Below are 18,591 nucleotides of genomic sequence, written 5' to 3' on the forward strand. Positions count from 1 at the left end.
AGTGGCCACTAGTCATTATGACCATGTTCAACCTCAATTGCTCCCCCTCACCCACCCTGTTAAGAAAGCTTTCCACTGGGCTATGATTGGAAAACTCCTCTGTTTCAAACCATGTGAATCCATCCTCCCATGAAATAGTCTTGAATACACTAGGGTTTCTGTATTGCAAACCCCATCAAATTTCAGCTCAGCCCCACAAGTTTCAGCTTGTTGTGGTTTCATCAAACATGTGATTGGTTGAGCAGGTAAAATGAGGAAAATTCCCATCTCACTGGATGCCACATTGGGGTCAAAAACCAGGCAGCTATTGATATTCCAAGAAAGACTGTCTTCCCTGGGAAAATATTACTTTCTGAGACAGAAGTGCTGACTGGCAGATGCTGTGTAGTCATGCCTGGAATTAAACACCACCTGTGAAAGGTGGCAGTTACAGGAAAAAGTCACAGTCTGGCAGCTTAGAGCACCCGATTCTTGTAATTACTGGGGAGAAGGGCATCAAAGACCATGAATGAACAGCCGGATGCTGACCAACTTGTGCAGCTGAATCTGATGACAATTAATGACTTACCTACAGGGAACAGATGAATCACCTATCAGATAGGAGATGCCTCGTCCTGCATCAAAGTCACCAAGTCTCACACCCAGCCAATCCAATACTTACAGCTTTGTAAACGATGGCTGCACAGAGTGGAGCACCATTCTCTGATGAAGATCCTTGCATGGTTCATCTGTCCAACAATACAAAGGGAGGACCACCTTACCACCTGGCAACCACAATTTGAGAGACAGCACTAGGAGGGATGTCCTTTTTGGAGCTGGTGAATCATTCTTTCCTTCTTTATGTGGATAAGGAAGGATATAGATATAACAAAAGGAGATGTATGGACTGAGATGCTGGATAGGCCTAAAAAGGGGAGGAGCTAAGGTGGGTAGGGAACCTCTGGACCAGGGGCTAAATGTGGCCCTACAGGCCTCTCTTTTGGGGTCTTAGGACTTCCCCCAAGCTGAATCTCCTCTCCACAGGCTAGGCCAGACTTCCTCAAACTCGGTCCTCCATATGTTTTTGGCCTACAACTCCCAAGATTCCTAGCTAGCAGGACCAGTGGTCAGGGATGATGGGAATTGTAGTCTCAAAACATCTGGTGGGCCGAGGTTGAGGGAGCCTGGGCTAGACCTCTCACCAGTCCAGTCCAATGCCCAATGTGAGTGCTTTTGTCTAGCTGGAATACAGAGATATGCCCTACTGACAATAAAGTTTGCTTGCCAGAATTGATGATGGAGAGATTTGTGTGTGGTAACCTCCGACTTTTGCATGTCTTTAATTGCATGCCTGTTATACACAGGAAATAGCCATGGTCACTGCCATCACCATTATCTCCACAACATACAAAATTACTTCCTACCCTGAGCTCCATAAGCTCATAACCTTTTCCATCCCTGCTCCTGGCATAAGCAGCGTAATAACATCAGGACATGGAATAATTGTGGGATATATTGCTAGAGCAGTCAAGTACAACATTTTCCTGCTGCCTAGAATGGACACACAGGGGAATGTGGCTCCAGACAGGGAGGACCTCCTGTCAAAACTGCTGAGAGTCTCCTCCCACTGTGTGTGACCGGGTAGATGGGCGTGACCCTAGCTGACCAAGTAAAAAGGAAATAAAAAATTAAAAGAATCCCTTCCAGTAGTAAAAAAGGTTGGCCATGCCACCCCCCTCTCTTTTGGACTTCCTCTTTTAAGATCCTCACTTCTGGATCTCTACTGCTCCTGGCTCTTAGCCAGCAGATGACTCATCCTTACAGAGGATGCAGCCCACAAGTAGAAAGTCTGAGACCTAGCTCAGGCTTCTCTATAAATGTAACTATAACCACAAGATAAAGCCTGCCTTCAGATTACTGCTGTGAACTGAATGTGAGTAAAACCTTATTCTTATTTTCAAGAAGACTGTGTTGTGTTGTTCTTATTTTAAGAGGGAAATAAAGGGGAAATTTACCAGGAAGAATCCAGCCTGGAAAAGTCAGACTGGATTGCTTAATTAAAAGACTCTAACGAGCCTTCAGCTGCTTCCAGTAAGTTGCAAGGGAATGTGCCCTGCTGTTTGCTCACTAGAGTGAGTGAGGAGGGGTGATATCAAAACTCTATATCCTCTCCTACCTTCCTAAACATTCCCACAATAATGGTGTGCGAGGGCTGCGGCTTAGTCATAGAGCAGATGTTTGGCATGCAGAAGGCTCCATGTTCAGTCCCCAGCATCTCCAGGTAGGGCTGTGAAAGGTGCCTGTCTGAAATCCTTGGAGAAATACAGCCAGTCAGTGTCAGCCAGTGGAACAATGGTCTAAGCCACTGCATGACAGCTTTCTATGTTCCTAAATAGGACTGCTTTTTTCAGTCCCAGGAAGTGTTGTGTAATGTGTTTTCCTACCCGGGGAGTGCTTATTTCCCTTGAAGATGTTGAGATGGTAGTGAAAGTTGGTGTTACAGGAAAGTGTGAACCTTAAAGTCTTTGGAGACGAATGAGACAACTGAGGAGCTGTCAAGAAATCTCAGAATGCTTTCCCAGGTTGTGACTCATAACTCATGTCCTCTAGAACAATCCCATTAGCAGAAATTTGATTCTTCCCTGTGTGGGTCTTTGGTTTCCCAGCAAGGCTATCTAAAATTATAGCTTGGCCTTGCAAGAATGAAAACCACATGAACCAAGAACCTCCCAAAATTTCAGTCTCTTTCTCAGCTGCATTTCAGCATAACTGTCTTGGGCAAATTAGAATAAACTTAACTGGATGCCTGTTCTGCCTAGTTCCAAATTAACGAGCAGGTATTTTGCTCCATGGTTCTCATACAGACTAATTTAAATTAATTGCTTGTCTGTGTGGCCCAGTCAAAAATAAAGAGTCATGGGAAGTCTGCAAATGCAACTAGCTGTGCAAAGTGTGGGGTGTTTAATTCTCAAAATCGTTGTGCCAGAAATATGTTTCTATGTCTCTTAAACTTCTTATTGCTGCAGCAGAGTTGGGTGTTTTTTTTTACAGTAAAAGTAAAATAGAGCCACATGCTTATGGGGGCTGTAAAAATACCTGAAGAACAGGTGAGATGACCAATGAGAGAGTAGTACTGCCTTCACGCCCTGCTGTGAGTTTTTTGGAGCCATCCCCGTTTGGGGTCCAAGCACAGCAAATTAGTGAGCTGGGTGAGAAATGATGACAATCAATGATCTGGGATTAAACTGGCCACAACTTTATTGATTACCGATGTGGTAGGATTTGGCACAGACATTGGGTATGTATCCTAAGTCTACCAACATCTCTGCTGATTGATACCCCTTCAGGGTCGATCCTAGGTTCAAGGATCTCCCCATGATGATGCAGATCAAATGAGGCATCCTGCATTACGATGTTCTATGGCCCAAGGCCCCCCCCCGCCTCAGACCATTAGACAGAACCCTCTGGACCCCTTTACTGGGCTCCTTGAATTTCACTCCTGATAAACCACTAAGCCTTGGGCTTGCCAATCGGAAGGTCGGCGGTTCAAATCCCCACGACAGGGTGAGCTCCCATTGCTGGGTCCCAGCTCCTGCCAATCTAGCAGTTTGAAAGCACGCCAGTGCAAGTAGATAAATAGGTACCGCTGCTGCGGGAAGGTAAACGGCGTTTCCGTGCGCTGCTCCGGTTTCGCCAGAAGCGGCTTAGTCATGCTGTCCACATGACCCGGAAAAACTGTCTGCGGAAGTGGACAAATGCCAGCTCCCTCGGCCTTTAAAGCGAGATGGGCACTGCAACCCCAGAGTCATTCGCGACTGGACTTAATTGTCAGGGGTCCCATTACCTTACCCCCACCCCAGAACTTAGACTATGAATCCAACACAATGCCTTTTTCTGCCAGTGTTGTGACAAATGCTATGAAGAAGAAGAAGAAGAAGAAGAAGAAGAAGAAGAAGAAGAAGAAGAAGAAGAGGAGGAGGAGTTTGGATTTGATATCCCGCTTTATCACTACCCAAAGGAGTCTCAAACTCCAAGACTGGCCCAATTTCTCTGCAGACAAATTCCTTCTTGGTCCTGAATATGGTGACAAATCCCAGTGGTACCCAGCGCCTGCGTGGGGGCACCTGGCTGCACCCCCTCATAATTTTGTGCCCAGGCCCACAGCCCCCATGGCCCCCCTGTGCTACACCACTGGGACACCCTTATACCCCTCACAAAGCTACAATTCCCAGACTTCCCTGGGAAGAAGGATTGAATGTTAAAGCACTCTGAAAATTGTAATTCTGTGAGCAGTATAGGGATCTCCTACTGACGCTCAGCATTCTTAACGAACTACCGTTCCCATGATTCTTTGGGGGAAGCCATGACTGTTAATGTGGCATGCTAGTGCATTAAAAGCAAGGTGTGGATGTGTTCAAAACCAGCAGATTTTAAAAAGAAATGTACATACCAACAATATGTTTCTGAGTAGGCTTGCCAAAACAAGAACGGTTTTAGCCGACATTCAAAACAGCACAATGAAGGAACAGTGAAGAAGAGGCTTCAGATAATAGGTGCTGCCACACTAAAAATAGATAAATAGATAGATCTGTCACAAGCGTGGAGTGAATATTACGTGGCAGTTGTGAAAGTGCCGGTTCTTTGGAGTGGGAATGCCTAAAATTCACCACACACCCAAAATCCAGATGGCTTCGCTCGCTTTAATACCAGCCAGCAAATCAAGTGAATCCCTGAACCAGCACTTTGCAAAAATAGCAAGAGGCTGAAAGGGCAAGGAGGAATGAGGCAGAACAGGCCTCAGGCCGCTCACGCAGAGTGGCGGCAACAAGTTGGAGCTGAAACAAAGAAACCATTTCCAGAGGAGCGCTGAAAGGAAAAGAAAATGAAATTAAAAAAAATAAAAACAGAACAATTTCCCCTTAAAGGCACAAAGCAAGAAGGGCAACAGGAGTCTTTCTCCTCACAATGTTCCCAAGGTGTTTGAATTTGGCTGACAAATGAGCTTAAGGCGAATCTCACCCCTTCTGCATAGCATCAGTGGATGTTCAAAAGAAGGAGGGATTCCAAGTCAGTTTTTCTTTTTCTTTTTTTTAAAGTATCTACCTCAGGAGACAAGTAAGAATAGACTGCTGTCTGGCCCAGCTCACATCAGAGAGATTGGGGAGGGGGGAGAGATCTATGAAATGTGGTTGTTGTTGTTTTTTGTTAGTTTTTTTGAGATGGTGAGGAAAGTTTGATGCGTATTCCACTAGGGAACTTAAGCAACACATTTGGTCTTTTGAAAACAAAAACAAAAATTGCCCAGAGAAATGAAGGGAATTCTTCAAAGGTAGAGAGGAGCTAGAAAATAAGTAAAAGAAGCAACAGGCAAGGTTCACGCATAGGCTAAGGCAGAATCTTTGACCCAGGAAAAGACGGTTTTGGTAAAGAAACGTGGAGAAGAAAATTTAATAAAGGCAGTTAAACAAAACCCAGGTGGTATGGGGCGGGGGAGGGAGGAAGAGCCCAGCAAAGTAAATGAAGATGCGACACATATTGACAGAGGATGGAAGTCTTGCCCGAATACTTCATTTTCTGATAAAATATTTGATGGGGGCATTTGTGTATGCAGGAAGGAACAGATGTATGCAAGATACAGAGGCGACCTGCTCCTCCAGGGCCTCTTCAATGCGAGAGTCGTCAAAGGGTTTTTTTTAAAAAAAGAAAAAGTGTTCCTGATCGTCAAGTATTAGAATGATGAGGTGGTGGAAGGTAAAGCCTAGTAAGCTTGGAGGTACAGGTATAGGAGCACAGGAAGCTGCCTTATAAGGAGTCAAACCATTGCTCCATCTCGCTCAGTATTGTCTGCATTCATTGGTGCCTATGGTTTTCCAGGATTTCAGGCAGGGGTCTGTCCCGGTCCTACATGGGAGAAGACAAGAACCTCCTGATAAGAAGGTGTCAGGGAAAGAGGGGCTACTCAGGAGGAACAGGGAGAGAGAGAGGAGCAGGATAGTGTTTCCTCCAGAGAAGGGGGGGGGGCGCTGGGCTACAGAGAGCAGCCGGCGATCATTGACACTGATTCATCTTCCAGCTCAAGCCCACGTCAGGAATTGTCACCGGAAGAGGAAGAGGTGACAGGCTATGGGAGGGAAGGGCAAAGACCAAGAGCAGTCAGTCTCAGACAGGAGGAGGAGACAATGGGGGGGGGGGTGAGGCGACGCAGACGCCGATTCAAAGTTCCTAGCCGTTTCCTGTGTTGGCGGGCAAGACAGAGCCCACCACTCCGAGAAACTGAAAGTACCTGACCAGACGTAAATCAGAGACTCTGTAACTACATAATGAAAATAAATAGTTTTAGTTTACTGGAGAGCCTGTCGTTTCTCATGAGCAACATCTAAAGGGGGTGCAGACCCATGACAGCAGGTACCTGCAAGAGGCCCTCAACTGCAGAGCGCAGTGATCAATTGGGTACATAAGGGGCGAGGCGATCCTGTAGCCTCAAAGTTCTCTGAATCACCCCCCCCCCCCAAGTTTTCAGCTTTTTCTGACTGGCTTTTTCATTCCAAATAATTCATAGCCCATACTGCAAATGTGTGCGGTTTCGTGAGCCCCCTGCCTTGAAATGCGAGCTCACTTGAAACAACTTGAAATTCAGCCTGCTTACGCATTCAGTCATTCTTTGCATGAAGTATGCAGGGCCTACTCTGAGACCCATCGCTGCGCCCAGACGCCCATCTAACACCTGCATATGGCTTCACCTGCTTCTGTTGTTATGGAGAAACAGAGATGTGTGTCAACCACATTCTTATTCACATTGTGCTCCATCCCTCTAAGGAATGGATCAGTGTGTGTGTGTGAGAGAGAGAGAAAAATTCTCAGAACTCTCATTCTAATTACTCACAAGCAACTGTAGAGCCCATGGACCTTATGCCATCAGTTCCAGGAGCCTGGAAGAACAATTAGAACAACCCTTGGACAATCTTCCCTGGGGGTATTTACTCATAGGGTAGAAAGAGCGGGGGGGGGGAAATGACCAGGGTGCTCCTGCCATCAAATTTTAGAGCAGATCATCAATCTGTCTTCGTTGTTCTATATCTTGTAATATATGTTTGGTTTCAAACTGTAAACTCCCTAGAGTACCTTGGCTAAAAGCTGGGATATGGCTGCAGTAAGTCAATAAATCTGCTTTAACCCATTTAAGCCTACAACACTTTGTATACTTGAATTTCCTCCAAATAAGTCCCTCTGAACACACATGGACTTACTTTCAAATACACCATGCACATGATCAGGCTGTGGTCTAAACCACTGAGCCTCTTGGGCTTGCTGATTGGAAGGTCAGCGGTTCGAATCCCCATGACAGGGTTTGCTCTCGTTGCTCCTGCCAACCTAGCAGTTCGAAAGCACGCCAGTACAAGTAGATAAATAGGTACCGCTGAGGCGGGAAGATAAACAACGTTTCCGTGCGCTCTGGTTTCCGTCACAGTGTTCCGTTGCACCAGAAGCAGTTTAGTCATGCTGGCCACATGACCAGGAAAGCTGTCTGTGGACAAATGCCAGCTCCCTTGGCCTGAAAGTGAGATGAGTGCTGCGACCCCATAATCACCTTTGAGTGGACTTAACCATCCAGGGGTCCTTTACCTTTACCTTTCTTTTTACTGGATACCCTGGCATACTGCTCTCCCTCCACAGACTTCCAAGCAGCATTTCCTTTACAACAGTCCTGTGAGGTAGGCTATGCTGAAGCTGAGCAGGGTTTTCTACACCTAAGTCCAATGTTCAACTATCTTATGTTTTGTGTGACAGGTAGGTAGCCGTGTTGGTCTGCCATAGTCAAAACAAAATTAATAATAATAATAATAATAATAATAATAATAATAATAATAATAATAATAATTTCTTTCCAGTAGCACCTTAGAGACCAACTAAGTTTGTTCTTCTTTCGTGTGCACACGAAAGCTCATACCAAGAACAAACTTAATTGGTCTCTAAGGTGCTACTGGAAGGAAATTTTTTTATTATGTTTTGTGGTTACACATTCAAGAGGGAGGTATCATGTGCATTGCAGAAATTTCTGAACAAAATCCCAAAGAAGTACTGCAATATTATGGATTTTGATGAAAAAAGTATCAAGGTAACCTAGACCCATCCATGCTATATTAGTCAAGGTGGCAGCCCCAGACTCCATAGTGATGAATGAGCCTGTAGATTCTCTGAATGGGATTTTGGCAAGATAGTATAGCATGGGACGGAGACTCATTTATCAAAAGTAGTTCCGGCATTTGCCAACTTTATAGGCAGGCAATGCGTTCATGTTCCAGAAAAAGTGTGAAATTCCTTTCTCCATCAAATTGCATGGATTAACCAAGTATCTCCAGTTCCTGAAACTGTTCTCAAAACTGTTCTCAAAACATAGCCCAGACACAAATCAGTTCTCACAATGTTTCACATATACCCAAATACACATTTTGAATCTCTACCCAATTCATTAAATTTCACAATTCAAGAAATACCATATGTTTAATAAATGATTGTGTCAAAAAACTAAACAAGCTATGCCTTTCATGAATTGGAATCACTCAGGGGATAGGCACCTTATAGGTTAGGCAAAAGACTTGCCAGTTTCAGTCACTGAATTTAACCTCCTTAAAACACACACACAACCACTAGATATGTAAGAATGCTTAAGCAAGAAGCTAAGAAACCAACACCAGATCTGCATGGAAACAAATTCAGTTAACAACAGAAGGAAAATATTATACAACACAGGAATAAGTTACACTTCAATAGCCAAGTGGGAAACTGAAAGAGGGTCATAATCATAAACAAGAGGAAATGGTGACAAAAACTGATCTGCATCAGATGGAGGCCACACGTCATTGCCAGTGCAGATAAACTCAGCTAAGGGTTATTGAGAATTTGAGGCAAAATGTACAACTATAAATCTGCTTTAATAGTCCTTCAGCTGAGAATATCACAAAAGGCTGGTTTCACTTGTAGTCAATGGAAAGTCTGTTTTATGGTCATATATATGGTAGTTCAATAACAACAAAGACTAAACTGGTTTGAGTACCAGTTTGAAAAGCTAAAAGAAAATCTTGGAACCAGAAAATCGTAATAGTCTAAGGCAGGGGTTGCCCTCTAGGTGACCTTCAAGTGTTGCTGACTACAACTCCACACTTCCCTGGCCACTGACTTTGCTGGCTGGGGATGATGCGAGTTGAAGTCCACAACATCTGGAGGGCACCAGGTTGGCAACTCATGGTCTAAGAACTTTCCTCTGAACCACCCTTGGACCAAAGGATCAGGTCATCCACACCTCAATCTACTCCCCCCCACACACACAGTGTAACATCTGGAAGGAACATGGTGCTCACACCAAGAAACCTACAAAGGAGATAGTTCCAGATGGCTAAAGAAATGTGTGCAGAGGAGATTGAAAACTGTTTGTTGTTCAGAAAAAGAGAGCTGGTTGTGATTAATGTTATAAAATGGTTTTCGAAACCCCTAAAGGCTTCCATTTTTTAATCACACAGTGGAGGTGCCATTTCGAATTTCAGTGGAGAGGTAATATTCCCAGAGAGTGTCAAAAGGCATGCTGCTGGGTATATCCAAGATGAAATTGCAAAGAAAGCAATGGCTTAGGACCATTTATTGGGGTTACTTTTATACTTCATAATAAACGGTGATCTGTGTGCTTTTGAGGAATGTCCACCTGAAAGTTCGTAAGAAGCTGAAACAGAAAATGACTGACCCTTTAAGAAGAATATGTAACTTATTCAAATCAGTTTCCCAACAAGATGGCTGGAAGGTAGTCATTGTAAAACTACTTGGTTTAAAAGGGACCCCAAAATTACAGACCTGGCAGCCTAATATTTGATCCAGTAAATTCGCAGAAAGCATAGTTAAAGGTAGATTTTTTAAAACATCTAGAAGAAGAAGCTGTACTGATGAACAAGGATAGCTTCTTCAAAGGAAAGTTCTATATTCCCAATATATTTGAAATCTTTGAATGTGTCAGCTATTGTGTAGATGGGGTGACATAGTGCATTTCATATGTTTGGGCTTCCGAAAAGCATTTGACAAATTCCCTCATAAAAGGAATTATCTTAGTAATTGGTTAAACAACAGAATTGACGAAGAGAGAGTTTTCAAGACAGAGGTAAGCAGGTAATGGAGTTTTCAAATGGCACTGGAGTTATTTAACTAATAATACATGGAACAAACTAGCAAATGATGTTCAGCGTAATATGAGCCCCATTGGAAGCATCTATAGTGCTGGAAAGAGATATTGGGGCAATGCTAAAAAGCTCAGTGAAAATGTCAACCCCATTTTCAACTGCAATGAAAGGGAAACAAATATTGTGGATTATTAGAAAGTTGATTTAAAAATAAAAAAGGCCAAGGTTACCAGTCCTTTATATGAATCTATAGCAAGAAAGGGAGGAATTCAAGTTGTGTTCTTCTGAATGGTCCATAAATGCAATCACCTTAGAATAAAGAGAATCATGGAACTGTAAAGTTGTAAGGGTACCTAAGGGTAATCTCAACTAAAGCATCCATGACAGATGGCCATCCAACCTCTGCTTAAAACCCTCCAATGAAGGAGCGTCCACATCCTCCTGAAGGAGACTGTTCCACTGTCAAATAACCCTTACTGTCAGAAAGTTCTTCCTGATGCTTAGTCAGAATCTCCTTTCCTGTAATTTGAAACTATTGGTTCGGGTCCTACTTTGCAGGGCAGGAGATAACAAGCTTGCTCCATCTTCCAGCCTTTTAGATAGTGGAAGACGGCTAACATGTCTCCTCCCACTCTCCAAAAGATGCTATACTGATGGTATTTAACTCCCAGTAAACGCTGTGGTCTAAACCACAGAGCCTAGGGCTTGCTGATCAGAAGGTCGGCGGTTCGAATCCCCACAACGGGGTGAGCTCCCATTGCTTGGTCCCAGCTCCTGCCCACCTAGCAATTCAAAAGCACGTCAAAGTGCAAGTAGATAAATAGGTACCGCTCCAGCGGGAAGGTAAACGACATTTCCGTGCACTGCTCTGGTTCGCCAGAAGCGGCTTAGTCATGCTGGCCACATGACCCAGAAGCTGTACGCCGGCTCCCTCGGCCAGTAAAGCGAGATGAGTGCCGCATCCCCAGAGTCATTTGTGACTGGATCTAATGGTCGGGGTCCCTTTACCTTTAAACTCTCCAAAATGTATTAAAGTGTTCCTAATATATGCTGGGGATGTGGAGAACCAGATGGAACTCTCTTTCATATGTGGTGGGTATGTAAGAAGATTCAAAGCTTCTGGAATGATATATATAGAGAGAGCACTGGAAGAGCGACAAAGTTCCCACGAGATCAGGATGGTGATTAAAACTGGTAGAATACGCTGAATTAGACAGTCTCTCAGAAAGGATTAAAGATAAGTCAAAGCAGGAGTTCATTTCAAACTGGGAATCTTTAAGGAATTACCTAAAGAATAAACGTTGCAACCTGAATACCGCAATAGCCTTTGAGTAATCTCTGTGAATAAATTAAAAGAGGAAAATAGGAATATATAAATATTTTCATTAGCAATATATTGTCAAGTTGAAGCAATAGGTTTATTAGAGTGGAAAACAAATTGTGAAAGGACGGGAAGTCAAGTATTTGTATCTCCTTCTTTGGAGGTCTTTAAGCAGAGGCTTGACAGCCATCTGTCAGGAATGCTTTGATGGTGTTTCCTGCTTGGCAGGGGGTTGGACTAGATGGCCCTTGTGTTCTCTTCCAACTCTATGATTCTATGATTCTATGATCAAATGTATAGTAGGAAGGTCTTTTTACAGGTAGGTAGCCGTGTTGGTCTGCCATAGTCAAAACAAAACAAAATAATAATTCCTTCCAGAGACCAACTAAGTTTGTTCTTGGTATGAGCTTTCGTGTGCATGCACACTTCTTCAGATACACTGAAACGGAAGTCACCAGACCTTTAAATATAGTGAGGGAGTGGGGAGAGGTATTACAGTGGTGCCCCGCCAGACGAAAATAATTCGTTCTGTGAATATTTTCGTCTAGCGGTTTTTTTGTCTAGCGAAGCGGCAATGCAAACCGTGGTTTTCGCTAGACAAAAAAAAAAATTCGTCTTGTGAGGCAGCCCCATAGACAAATTCGTCTTGCGGGGCAGCCTTCCGCTAGACGAATGCATTCGTCTAGCGAGTTTTTCGTCTAGCGAGGCATTCGTCTAGCGGGGCACCACTGTACTCAGAAGGGTGGTGGGAATGGGTGATCAGCTGATAGGTGTGGAAAACCTGTGGACAACTGTTAACGACTACAAATTTTTACAGGGTCTTACAGGGAAAGGCAAAGGGTGAGATGGCTAAAGATGTATAATGAGATAAGAATCCAATGTCTTTGTTCAGACCAGGTTTCTCCATGGTTTTAAGTTTGGTGATTAGTTGCAATTCAGCAACTATATTCTTTTGTTGGAGTATGTTTCCGGGGGGGGGGGTGTTTATCTCCTTCCACTCTTTTAGAGGGAATATTGGTTGAATGGAACCTCCAAAAGGGAGTTCCCCTTCCATGAATACAGTATACTGAGGTCACAGAGGTGAGAGAGTTCTGGTGGCTATGGCTGGAAGCAGGATACTCAACAACCTAGATCCTTGGAGCAGGTATGTGTTCTGAAATGCAAGTGACCACCTCCCCACCCCCCTTTCCAAACGATGTTCCAATTACTGAAAACTTGCTAAGACCTCCTTTGCAGGCGCTGTTGTGTAAATCACTACATTGATTCCTGATGTCAGGCTTGTTAACAGAAGATAAAACCCAAACCATGCGTTTCCCAACCTTTTTTTCCTATGTGTTTCCCTTCTTTTAACCACATAATTTTCTTCAATGTATCATGTTTGTTTTAAAGGTGCCTTAAGATGCTTTGAACTGACCAACCTAGAGATGTGTTGCTGTTGCTTTTAAAGCAGCAGCAAAGCCTTTAAAATGTTGTACATGAAGTAATGGACTTTGACAGGGAACCAACATACCTGGGATAAGTGATATGAATGGAAGGGGCTGAAACCTATAGACAACAGTGGAAGGTCAAGCAGAATAAATGGCATCTCGGCACTGAAAAGCCGAAACAAGGCTAGCCAGTGACAGACAAAACATACAATTGTACATTTAATGGATTCCCAATGGGTACTGGGTGCTCTAAATGGAAGTAAATGGATGTTACTTCTCCTGGCATTGATTGTTGAGCGAGTGGGAAAATATATATGTCAGGGGGTGATGGGAAATGTCACCAAAATTCTTTGAGAGCATAACAATACGTTGAGGAATTAGCCTATTAGAAGAAAGGGATATACATATATATATATATTGCAGCACAGATGCTGGTGTGGGGAAACACCTACAATCATGGAAGTTGTTGTTGTTGTTGTTTTTTAAAAAAAGATAGTATGCCAAGGGATGTTGTCTGTCATTCACAACATAATTCAAGGGCCCCCTTCTCTGAAAGGACTTAGCACAGGTATACTTTGATTTTATCATTTATTTTCTTTTCATTTAACTTATTCATTGGCCATATACCTAAATATCAAGGACTTGTGGTGAAAATGAACAATACAATGGTGTTAGAAGACCTACAAAAAATAGATTTTGATTCTGACTGTGTTATTGGCAGCATGTATTTTATTTAGTTTAGTTTAGTTTAGTGGTTTTATGTGTGTGTGTTTTTTACTTGGTAAACCACATAGAGCAGACTTAAAAATGGACAATGATCTACCCCCTTTTGGGGTTCAGGTCTAAGTTGTTGAGCTTTTTTTAGGGAGACGGAAAGCCCTGCTTTCTTAGTGGTGCAGGACAATGTTGTTGAGCTTCTTTGGGGGGAGCCACTGATCTACCACAGGTGTCCAGTGATCTACCGGTAAATCACAATCTACCTGTTGGACGTGCCTGACATAGAGTATTTTTAATATATTAAAACAAAATAAAAAATTCTTTCCAGTAGCACCTTAGAGACCAACTAAGTTTGTTCTTGGTATGAGCTTTCGTGTGCATGCACACTTCTTCAGATACCATATATTAAGCAGCCTATAAATTTAGGATGAGTAGATAGGTAGCATAATATCCATTTTATTGGGATCAGCATGGCTGCAATCCCATGCAGACTTCCCTGGGAATAAGCTCAAATGATCTCAGTAGTGCTTTCTTCTGACAACAAAGGTCCAGTTTGTTAAACATGCTGAGCTTTCACAAAAGATCTTCAGTCAGCTGCAATGCAACCTTTAGCTTTCAATTAGAAAGTCTCGAACTGTTGCTGTTTAAACTACTAATGCGAAGTCTCGCCCCATGAAAGGAAAGGAAAGAAGTATCCAGATACTGCTTAGTTATTTTCCGCTACTTTTGGTCTTCTTCTATGTTTATCTGTCACAAACAAACTTGAAAGCTTTTGTTATCGCCACATTTGCTTCCACAGCCCTGGCATTGACCCCGCTCCGAAAAATCCCTTCTGTTTTCCCTTCACTAAACCTCTGTGGTCCTACTGCATTTTAGTACATTACAGAGAACAAGGCCTGCAGCTTTGGACGGCAAACCCCAAACACACGAAATGTACATGGATATTTCTAAAAGTTAATACATTTTAAAATTAACACGATATTTGAGTAATCTATTGACTATTCTATGCGGAAAAGTGAAAATGCTGTTTCAGAATTATTGAATTGTACTGAACTTTATTGCAGCTCCTCCAGCTAAATTAGTGAAAACTTCCAGACAATGGATTTATTTTCTGTGTTCTATTTTTTTATTTATTTTACTCTCTGATTCCATTAAGAAGCTTAATGGGAAATACACTGTCCCATGTTAGACTCACAACAGCCCCCGAAAAAGAGATTTTGCCCCAATGTCACCCAGTGAGCTTCAGAGAGCCAGTGTGGTGTAGTGGTTAAGAGCGGTAGACTCGTAATCTGGGGAACCGGGTTCGTGTCTCCGCTCCTCCACATGCAGCTGCTGGGGGACCTTGGGCTAGTCACACTTCTCTGAAGTCTCTCAGCCCCACTCACCTCACAGAGTGTTTGTTGTGGGGGAGGAAGGGAAAGGAGAATGTGAGCCGCTTTGAGACTCCTTCAGGTAGTGCAAAGCGGGATATCAAATCCAAAACTCTTCTCTTCTTCTTCAGGGCTCTCCTTTGTCCTAGTGTAATACTCTTGTCTTCAGGCCTTGGATTTCAATCTGTGCCATTATATGATAGCGTTAGTATAAGGTTGTGACTGAGAAGGGTTCAGAGGTAACAAGAGAGCCATGAGCAGCATTTCCCACAGTGACTATTTATATAGGATCAGTAGAAATATTGTGTTAATATATTGTGTTAAGGGTAAAAAGAGCCTACTGGCTCAGACCAAAGACTCATCATCATCATCATCATCATCATCTCATCATCCTCATCTTATTTATTTATTTATTTCATTTCTATACCGCTTTATATTTCAAAGAAAAATCTCAAAGCAGTTTACAGCATGTTAAAACATCAATAAAACAATCTGAAGAAAGTCAAGGGACCTTGCAGGGAGTGGCCTTCATGACTCCTAGCTGGGCGATGTAGAGGGTTTTTCCGCTAAGTTATAGAGAGCTTCCTTCTATTTAGCCTAGAAAGAAGGCGCAATGGCACTTGCAACCAAGAACTCATCCAGAGTTCCTTTTGTACCACATTTCCCAGGCACAGGCCCATGCTTTAAAGCTCTGTGTCAGAACATTATTATTATTATTGTTGTTGTTGTTGTTGTTGTTGTTGTTGTTGTTGTTGTTATTTTGTCCCAGCAAAATCCGTGTTTTACTGCTGAATTGGATCTAATGGCAATCTTCAAAAACTCAATTGTCATTTGCTCTAATACGGCGGTAAAACGTGGATTTCCCCAGGGAAAGTGCAGGGACAAAAAACCCTGTTTGAACCCAGAGCTTTAAAGGCCAGACCTGTGCCTAGAAATGTGGCATGAAAGGAGGTCTGGATGAGCCCTAAATGAAAACAACACCTGGCAGTGGTGAGGTTTGCAGGGGTGTTTGAAATATTGAATTTCCCCCCAAACCTCAGGCTTTCATATACATTATTTACACAATAAGTCCCGTCTAATTGGCTGATTTTGCTTCCCTCCTGGAGCCTGATTGGTCTTCTCCTGCAAGCCAATCAGTTGTTGCATTCTAGGATCCTACCTGCCTATTGCTTTAGGATCCAAGCTTAGTACATAACAGTGTTATTGTTGTTGTTATTATTATTTATTAAATTTGCATACTGCCCTCCATCCACAGATCACAGGGCAGTTCACAACATAAAAATACAAATTGAGAACACAAAAAAGAAACAAAAGAAACAAACATGAACCAATATTCCCCCTCCTACAAACACATTATATAAGGAAGAACAGTCTATGAACTCATGTGGAAAGAGTTTACATGATACTGAGCTAAAAAGTGATGTTAACCTGGCATCCACTAATTATTATTTTTTGGCAAATATATGCATCAAGATAACACTTGAATATAAATGAGAATTTTGCTTACAGTATTTGAGCATTTAAAAATAAAATAAAATAGGGTATTTATCTTAAGGAGAGATGTGATTAGGAAGAAGATTGGCAGGGAACAAGGAACAGTGCTGAACTCTATATAGGACAGAAGCTCCCCTGAGTTCTGCCAAAAGCTCAGTAGGCAGTGTTTATGTTTATGAAACTATATCCATGAGTTCTGGCTTGCTGTTACTTATTTATTAAATACAGTGGTACCTCTGGTTAAGTACTTAATTTGTTCCGGAGGTCCATTCTTAACCTGAAACTGTTCTTAACCTGAAGCACCACTTTAGCTAATGGGACCTCCCGCTGCCGCTGTGCCTCCAGAGCATGATTTCTGTTCTTATCCTGAAGCAAAGTTCTTTACCTGAAGCGCTATTTCTGGGTTAGCGGAGTCTGTAACCTGAAGCGTATGTAACCCGAGGTACCACTGTATCTCTGATTTCCTTCCAAATTATTGATCGCAGTGTACAAATGTGGCTGTTTGTTTGCACAGGTTATGAACAGCCTATCTCTTCCTTTATTGCAGGGACTGTGCTCATTTTGTTGTGGGTTTTATTTGGTTTAAGAGAGTTTTAAGAGAGAGGAGGAAATCTTGGTCATTGTCATCTATAGCAAATTGTACCTATGGGACACAAGCAATAAGAACTTGAGCTCTTAATACAGGATGGCAGATATGACCTAACAGGCATTACTGATGGGATGAGACTGGTGGGATGAGACTCATGACTGGAACGTATAAATTGAGGGGTACAACCTGCTCAAATATAACAGATCAAACAGGAAGGGAGGTGGAGTAGCATAATATGTAAAGGATGTTTACGCTTTTGAGTAACAATGACCTTAACGTGGGTGTCTGCTATAGACCTCCAAGCTAGACTGAGGACTTGGGTTATATTTTGCCTCAGTGAAGATTTGTGGAATCTGCAGTCCTTTATTTTTTCCAGGGATGGATTAATTTCTTCAACAGGGCAAAAGTTTACTGGGCACTTCTCAGGCTCTCCTTTCTCCCTTTCTGAAACTCAGATATCCTCATTTGATCCCATTTTTTAAACCTTGCTGTTAGTTGAGCTGCTCCCTTCAATCATGGGATAGCTAGCATTGTAGCAACGCTTTCATTATGGAGATTTTTTAATAAAGTTTTGCAATTAAAAAAGAGTGGCCACCAAAGGTCTAAGCCTGAAAACTATTTTACACAGACGGATTTTAAAAAAAATGAAATGCTTGAATAGTTCCAAAATATATGCAGTGCAAAGCAATGTGATATTGTAATTTGTGTTATTATGTTCTCTTGTGTCTGCAGTGCCAATAAAAACAACAACTTGACATGCATTTTGGGTACCATGAGATCAATCCAGATAAACCAAAATCATAAAATTTTATGTGAGTGAAATAGAGGCCAAGAAAAAAAAGTGAAGTCCATTCTGTTGAGTGTAGGAGGGAATACAAAATAGCCCAGGAGAAGAAGAACCAACCTTGTTCCTTTGTCCAAAAAGCCAATAAATCATATTTACAATTCCTAAACAGTGTCAGTATTCAGCAGTTGACACACAGTATGAATTGGTGGCTTCTGATAGATCTATACTATACATTTAAAACAATATCATACCGCTTTAAACAACTGTGTCTTCTCCCGAGGAATCCTGGGGACTTTAATTTGTTAAGGGTGCTGAGAGCTGATAGGAGACCCCATCCCCCTCACAGAGATACATTTCTCAGAGTGGTTTAACTATCAATCCATCATCCCAGGGAACTCTCGGAACTGGGAATGTTGTTATGTTAACACATAGTATCTCAGTGTATTGAGTTCCATTCCAATTGTGTTTTGGAACTTCTGGCTAGTCCTGAATGCTGGACTAGGTGGACCTGTGGTCTGATCCAGCTGACTTGTCCATATATTCTTATCAGAACTACTGCAGATATTTATCTGGTGGGCCCTCATGCGGGGTTACAACACTGAAAAGTGCTCCAATATATGTTTCAAGCGCTAAGCAGGGAAAGAGGTAAATTGGGAGGCCAACTCTCTTCTATCACCAGCCATTCCATAAGGCTGTGGGAGAATGTCATGGCCCTGGACTAGGACTCATTGGATTGTAGCTCCA

This window comes from Lacerta agilis, chromosome 3 (assembly GCF_009819535.1).
Source record: "Lacerta agilis isolate rLacAgi1 chromosome 3, rLacAgi1.pri, whole genome shotgun sequence".
Classification (NCBI taxonomy): domain Eukaryota; kingdom Metazoa; phylum Chordata; class Lepidosauria; order Squamata; family Lacertidae; genus Lacerta; species Lacerta agilis.